Source organism: Equus przewalskii, chromosome 9 (genome assembly GCF_037783145.1).
Source record: "Equus przewalskii isolate Varuska chromosome 9, EquPr2, whole genome shotgun sequence".
In the NCBI taxonomy this organism is placed as follows: Eukaryota; Metazoa; Chordata; class Mammalia; order Perissodactyla; family Equidae; genus Equus; species Equus przewalskii.
Genome location: NC_091839.1, coordinates 17,748,957 through 17,757,037, shown reverse-complemented (window position 1 = coordinate 17,757,037; position 8,081 = coordinate 17,748,957).

Sequence of the window (8,081 nt, the reverse complement as noted above, 5' to 3'; positions counted from 1 at the left end):
GATTCTATAAATTTTAAGAAGGGAACAGATAGAATCATTCACTAAAATATTGAAATTTTTGAGAGTGATTTTCAAGGTTACTGAAAACCAAGTCAGCACAAAAACCATTAATATTTCTATATGTCAGCATAAAAATAGTTTTAAAAGGCAACTTAAAGAGTGATGCCATTTAAATAGCATAAAATATGTTGAACTTAAAAATTAACATATAATAAAAATGTGTAAAACCTCAGAGAGGAAACAGTGTTACAAATTAGTCTAACTTTGATTAAAGCATTTGTAAATGAAAATTAATGTATGAAAATTTGAGACAAAGGCTATTATCTGTAAAAATGAAATGGGATGCTTGAAAAACAAAAGCATGGATAACAATTATTACAAAAGTGGTAATAAAATGAAACTGAGAGGAAAATTCAAATGCAAATAAATGTGACTTTCCTGTAGGTATAGAGAATAAAAAAGACACATAAAAAATAAATAAGGGAAGATAGCCAATATATAGAATTGTATGGAATTTTCAAATAGTTGTGAATAATAAAAAGTCAAAATACGGTTAAGAAACTGTGATATGGTTTCCAAATGAAACAAAATTGAAGACCATGAAACAGTATTGGAGAACTGTAAGAGACAGTAAAGAACCAAGAAGATGAAAGAATGATGAAAGTAAAAGTAAATATATGGAGGAAAAAGGAAATAGTGACAATACTATGAGAAAGAAGACCAAATATACTTCTATCAAACAGAAAATTCAGAGAAGGTTAAATCTGAAAAGAAGGGAAGTCTCAGTAAGGAAGCTAGAATGGGGAATGGGAATCTTGAAAATGTCTTCATACCTCCTTCTCTTTCTCAACGCTGAGTGTGACACAATCCTTCCTAAAGGCAGTCAGCTTCCCCAAGCAAGTGAGACATCTTGGAAAGGCTGGATCTGACCCAGAAAGACTGTATATCAGGGGCAGGATGGCAGGACTTCTCCTCCCAATGGATCACCTCGTCACCTGCGGTCTCCATGACCTTGTTTATTGGGGATCACTTTGATGTGCCCAGAGGAGCAACAAATTACTCTTCCAGGTGTAGAAATATTCTCCTGGTAAATTTATGGGGTTTATTGACCAGGAGTGCACAGTCACCATCGGAGGACGTACATTTTCCCAAATTGAACTACATCAAAAGTAAACTTTAGGATCTAGGAAAGTGATCAAAGTGCGTTTTCACTCAGCTGATGGAAATTCCTGCAGGACTTGATAAAACCTGAGTGCAGAGCAGCTCCTCAGAGAACACGTTCACTTTCCCACCTGGGCCTGGTGTGCCTCCTGCTTTCACAGCCTGTTTATTCTAAAGCTTTAGTGAGATATCACTGACATATAACATCTTGTAAATGTAATGTATACAATTGATGATTTGATACCTATAGACTGCGAAATGATTTCCATAATAAGTTAGTTAACAGCTTAATCATCTCCCATTACCATCTTTTTGTGAGGAAAACATCGAACATCTACTCTCTTAGCATCTTTCAAGTACACGCTACAGTATTGTTAACTTTAGAAACCATGGTGTCTGTTAGATCCCCAGAACTTATTTATCTTAGAACTGGAAGTTTATACCCTTTGTCCAAGATCTCTATTTCCTCCACCTCCAGCCCCTGACAACCACCATTCTACTCTCTGTTTCTAGGAGTCAGCCTCTTTTAAATTCCACATACAAGTAAGATCACACAGTATTTGTCTTTCTCTGTCTGACATTTCACATTGCATCAAGCTCTCGAGGTCCATCCAAGTTGTTGCAAATGGCAGAATAGCCTTCTTCTTTTTTTTTTACAACAGAATAATTTCCTCTTGTCCAAAGGCCTAGCCACTCACAATTGCCCTATTTCATCCGGACTGTGTACACTGAGGTCCCAGCATGCCATTGAGGTCGGGAGAAAATCTTTCTGAAATGAAAGCCAAGAGTAAACATGAGAAAAGCTTCTGATGTTTAAGAGAAATGGAGAATGTGGTGGCATTTGTTTGTTTACTTCCAATATGCACTGGGTGTCTATGTGAACTAGACACCGTTCCAGCCACTGAACATGCTGATGTGGGGGATCAGAATTGGCCACCCCAAAATGTGTCTCTTGGCGTTGCCTTGATTATTTTTAAGAACAAAAGACTCTGAAAGAAACTTTGACCTTCCCCTAACAGACTAAAAGAAACTTAAGATAAAAGACTTGTCTCAAGGACAGGCTATCACTATAGATAATTATGGGTATCCATAGACTGGAAGGGTCCTTGCTATGCCCACTCTTATCAAGTTTCTGTTTACCAAACATTTTCTTTTCCACTTCCATGTGAATTACCATCCTTCCCTTTGAAGTCCCAAACCACTACCCCAACACCCTCTTTTGTGTTTAGCTGAGGAGGATATTTAAGCTGGCAGCCTGGCTATTTTTGTCGAGTTGCACAGTTTTCCTGAGTTTCTCCCATGTATCCATATCATGAAGCTTTGTTTGATTTTCTCCTGTTATTCTGTCTCATGTCAATTTAATTCACAGATGAGCCAGAAGGACCCAGAGTGTAGAGGATTTGTCTTCTTCCCCTACAGTTTGGTGACTTCGATGGGCTAGAACTTCACTGGCTGGCCACAGCTCACTCTGAGACCACTGCAGCCAAGAGATCCTGCACCCCTGACAAGAGCCAGCAGGAGGTAAGAGTTCTTAGCACACCAGTGTCCTCGATCTCTGCCTGCACGGTCCAATGGAAGTGAGAGGGGTGACTTGTATTTGCTTTTCTAAATTTAGATTAGCAGGAGAAAATATTGGTGAACCTACCTTCTTGGACTCAGTGAATCTAGGAAATTTGGTTTAGCTCTCATTAATTGTAGACCCTTTTCCTCCAAGAGATGGTATTTTTCCTAGTCTCCGTCTTTTTTTGTTGTCTGTCATGAGACACAGGCATCTCTATAAGCCTGTTGTCTGGGAATATGTGCATGAAATGAAAGCTGTTGCTAAGGGCATCTTGGAAGCCAAAAGGGCCGCCAATTTGGTGGGTGCATGTTGAGCAGTTAAGAGGCATTAGGCTGCTTGCCACCCCAAGAAGCCTCCTGTGGAAGGATAAGTTGGGTCACAGAAGGGGATAGATGACACAGGTGCCCCCGCCAACTTCAAGAAAACATCCATGCAATGATGAGGTACTCTGTAAAGCACACATAGTGGAGGAAGATATTTCCTCTACCCACTGGGTCCTTCTGGCTGGGCTACAAATTAAATTCATATGAGACAGACTAACAGGAGAAAATCAAACAAGCCTTCATAACATGTGTACATGGGAGAGACTCAGGAAAACTAAGTAACTCACTAAAATGGTGGAGGCTCTCATCTTAAATGCCAGCTTCAGCTAAAGACAAAGGAGGATGTTGGGGGTAGTGGTTTGGGACTTCAAAGGGGAGGAGGGCAATTCACATGGAAATGGAAAAGCAAATGTTTGGTAAATAGAACTTTGATAAGAGTATGCTTAGCAAGGATCCTCCCAGTCTACCAATACCCAGAGTTATCTATTGTGATGGCCTGTCCTGGGCACAGGGCTTTATCTTAAATTTCTCTTAGGCAATTAGGAGGAAGGTCAAAGTTTATTTCAGTCTTTTTTTTCTTAAAAATAGTCAAGGCAAGGTAGAGACACATTTTAGGGTGGCCAATTCTTATCCCCCACACGCATGATCCTCAACTCCATGACACCTCCCTCCTAGGTATTATTCTGGCTCCAAGAGAGCCCAGTCATAGCAAAAGCTGTTAATGTGCATATTAGATGGGTTTTTTTCTTTTGTCTTCTTCTGCATCTTGAGAGCTTGCCTTTGTTACCTTTCTGGTCTCTGCCATCCAGAGGATCCATGTCCTGGCACATATCTGGCTACCAATCGAGTGGATTAGGGTTCTGGGAGACAGTCTCTTTGTCCGGCTGTGACAGCTCTCAGTGGAGTTTGCCATTAGGGGTCCCAATTCCTTTCATAAAGGGCCTTTGTCATCTCAACCTTCATCGCTTGTTGTGCAATGAAGGCCTTTGCTTTCTTAGACTATTTTTGGGAGTGAATTTTCTGGATCTCTTTTGGGGACACCTCTTATGTTCATGGTTAAGCTTATTAAGATCCTACTTGTCAATGTGGCCAGACTATAGATCATTTAAATTGGAAAAACTTCTACATTGGGGGAAAAATTGTGAGAGCTCTCATCGTAATTTGTGTTGGTACCTAAGAAAAGGCCAAATTAACAAGGAAATGCAAAAAAAAAAAAAAAAAAAAAAAAAAGACTAAGCCTTAAGACCCTGACCCAGGTTACAATTAAATTGAGAAAATGTAAAAGTATAAGTGTTGATAAGATTATAAAGGTTGAAATGTTTGCACTGACTTTACATAAAGAGGTTATATCAACTTTGCCTGAGTCTGTTTTAAAATGCCCGACTCAGGATACTTCCCCTGTCCAAAATTGCAAGACCAAGACCTATTGATAAAGTCCTAATGAAAGCTGTGATTAGAGGCATAAGAGTTGATGGAATTCAACTGAAATTTTGTGGAGAAAATAATGTATTTATGGGCTTTATGTGAAGTGATTGTATCTCTTTGTGCCTGATTGTGTTGTAGGGATAAACATTGTGGCTCACTGGGGAAACTTTCCGCTGCCTGACTATAAGACGGCATAGAAATCTGCCCTTCCGTCTTAACTAAATTTACAAAAGGGAAGTCAATAGGGTTGCCTGAGCCCACACCATATGAAATAAAAACTAGAGGTTAATATCAGATGCTAAAAAAAGGGTAATAAAAGCCACAACCCATCCCAAGGTAAATTGGTCTAGGGTTAAATTGTACACTTATTAAAAGGTCCTTTGTTAAATGCTTTGTGCAGACTTTTTAAGGTGTGATACATTCTCCTGAAAGTTTTAGAACATACAAGTCTTTCGATTCACCTCTTAGGTTAAAACTTCCCCTGATATAAAGAAGCAATTGCAAGTGTGTAGCTAGAAGGGTGGCTCAGCCTCTTCTTTTGTCTTTTCTCCACGACCTGAGAGCCAGTCTTTGAAATACAAGTGTTTCTCAGAAAGTAGTGAGTTTTTGTATTGCACCCGATTCATAACAAAAATTTAAGGTCTCTGTGTGTGTACCTGTGTGTTTATGTGTCTATATGTGTGTTATATATGTGGGATGTTTAACCTCCAGATGGTATGGCCAAAATTAAGAGCTCTGTTTAATTAACTTAAAGTAAGTGCTTACATGGCTTTCAAGTTAACGTGATATAAAATAATCTTTGGTGAATGAAAGCTTGTTTAAGTTTGTTTGTTGGTTTGATTAAAATACATATGTCCTCAGAGTTATGAGCATTGGATGTGATGCAGGCATGCAGCCTGGGTTTACTAGTTAAAAAAAGCTCATGTTATCCCTGTTACAAATTTGTCAGCATAATAACTTAGAATGATAGCTAATTTTGTCTATCTCATGAAGTTCTCAAGGGTTATGTAAACATAATTGTTAGGAAAAAATGGTTTAGATGTAAATAAGTGTTTAAACCTTTAGGAATAATTATATTTTATGACATGTATTTAATAGCTTCCAAAAATTTCTTTAGTAATTTGAAACTTTGAAGTTTTGCTCAATTAAATGATGGAAAATTCATTGAATATCTGCATTACTAAATAAGATAAAATATTAGACATTAATTACTAAATATAAGTGTACCTACTTTTGTCTTATTACAGAGTAACTAAAATGTGTTTGGGTCTATTGGTAAACATGTCTTGTGTTTTATTAAAGATTGTACTATAAAGTAACACATTTCAAAAACCATAAAAAGTATTTATAAACTTTCCAAGCCACAGAATGCTAATGTACAAGAAAGTTTATAATTGCTTACTTAGTTTTTACTTAGAAATTGAGGTTCCAGGGCTGGCCTGGTGGCGCAGTGGTTAAGTGCACACATTCTGCTTTGGCAGCCCGGGGTTCACCAGTGTGGATCCCAAGTGCAGACAGGGCACCACTTGGCAAGCCATGCTGTGGTGGGCGTCCCACATAGAAAGTAGAGGAAGATGGGCACGGATGTTAGCTCAGGGCCAGTCTTCCTCAGCAAAAAGAGGAGGATTGGCAGCAGTTAGCTCAGGGCTAATCCTCCTAGAAAAAAAAGAAATTGAGGTTCCTAAGGGTTAAAATTTATAATATGTGATTAACGCTAGTAAAAAATGAAGAATATATGTTTGTATTCAAGGGAAGTAAGATATACGTTTTCAGTAAAGAAGGTATCAAAGAATGGAAATATTTTGTTTGTTTTATTAAGAAAGATAAATTTGTCCCAAAGTACTAGAAGGGAAGAAAAAAGGCATGGGACAAATTCCGAACGTACAAGGAAAGTTATAGAAGTTTTGTAAAAGAGGAATTCTGAAAAAAGAGTTTTGAAGATGGTCAAGTTGGCTAAGATTAAAGTAAATTTAATTAAGTAAATAAGTTTTAATAGCAAAATTAAGCTTGTGCAAGATTAGAATTTGTTTTTTTCCTCTCATAAAAGGATAATTTTCTTGAACTTTTACTCTGCTCTTGGTACAGAGATTATGAAAGGCTTTTTCTTTGAGTAGTCTACCAGAAGGGTAGGTATTTTGTGTTTTATCAAAATAAATTTCCTATATTGTTTTTTATCAGGTCTTTAGTCACAGGTGCTAAGGTTTTTCTTACAGCTATGTAATTCTCTGCATTCATCTAAAATTCTTTAATTGTCACCATGATTAAATGGACAACTAAGTATTGTTTCATAGAGACCTAAGACATTATTTGGGTAAATGTTATTGATAAGTTTAAAAAATTATATAACATTCCTAAAATTCTGATCTGCCCTGGTTGTCAGCCATAATTCTAGTTTTTCTCTTAAAGTGTTGCATGTCACAGAATTTACCAAATTTCTTTGTCAATTGCCATTTTTAGGTCCTTTGTCATTTACAGACAGTTATTGTTTTACTCTGATGTTTTTACAAATATGTTTCATCTTCAGAGGAATTCATGGAAAGGACTCTAACACTTACTGTAGAATACAGGTTTCTGATAAACTTTCATATCATAAAACTGAACTGGGTAAGAAATTACAACACTCTAACAGAGGAACTGATTACTTCATGAAACTGCCAACAAAAGAGCAAGATCAAGAGTTGATTATATGGGACTGAATGAACTGACGAGGATGATGTTAATTTTTAGGACTTTTTGTTTAAAATATAGCTGATTTTTAAAAATGAGGTTTTTTTTTAGATTTAAGGAAATATTTTTTCTTTCAAACTATTATGACTTATGTCAATTTGGTGAACTACACCTTTGTAAGCAGCATGGAAACATTTGCTTATTTTTCTCCCTACCTGATCCTTCCAGGACTTGGAAACCCTTAACGAGTGAGTATTGTTTTCACGGCAATATAGTTATTTGCATAAGTTCAATAAGCATCTGCTCTTCTTGTAACAGGAAACAATTGGAAACATTGGTTATAATACCAAGGTTTTGACTGGAATGTCATGTATAAGAGAAACATACAGGCTTGGGTATGACAAGACAGCTTTTGAGGAATAAAAGTTGACTTTCTAGAATAAAATCACTTGTAAATATTGGCCTGGTACCTTGTTTACAGGGTTCTAAGCAACCATACTGGGTAAGTAAAGAAGCTCACTTACCTGGCAGATGCAAGGAAACTTAATATTCTGGGGAACCTCCAGAGAAGAGAGGAATTCACCCAAATCTAAGGTATTCAGGTGAAGCCTGATGATAAATCCTTGGCTTGGCTTTCCTGGCCTCAAGAGGACTTTAAACTTTAATCTGAGATTCCTTATAAAAAGTTCCAGCAAAGCAGATTTAAAAGAGACTCTATGATCAATGGTTATTCTTGCTGTACTTATGTAAATATTTGGGCCAAATTTATTGAAACTAGACAAACCAATTAGTCTTAATTTGGCTATCTTTGATAAAAATGAGGGTAATTTCAGGGAGAATAATTATGTTTCAGTAGAAACTATAGGACACATTTGTGGATATTAGGTTCTAGTTTTATTAATTGTCTTTGAGATTTTTATTTTCTACCTGTAAACTGGACTGGA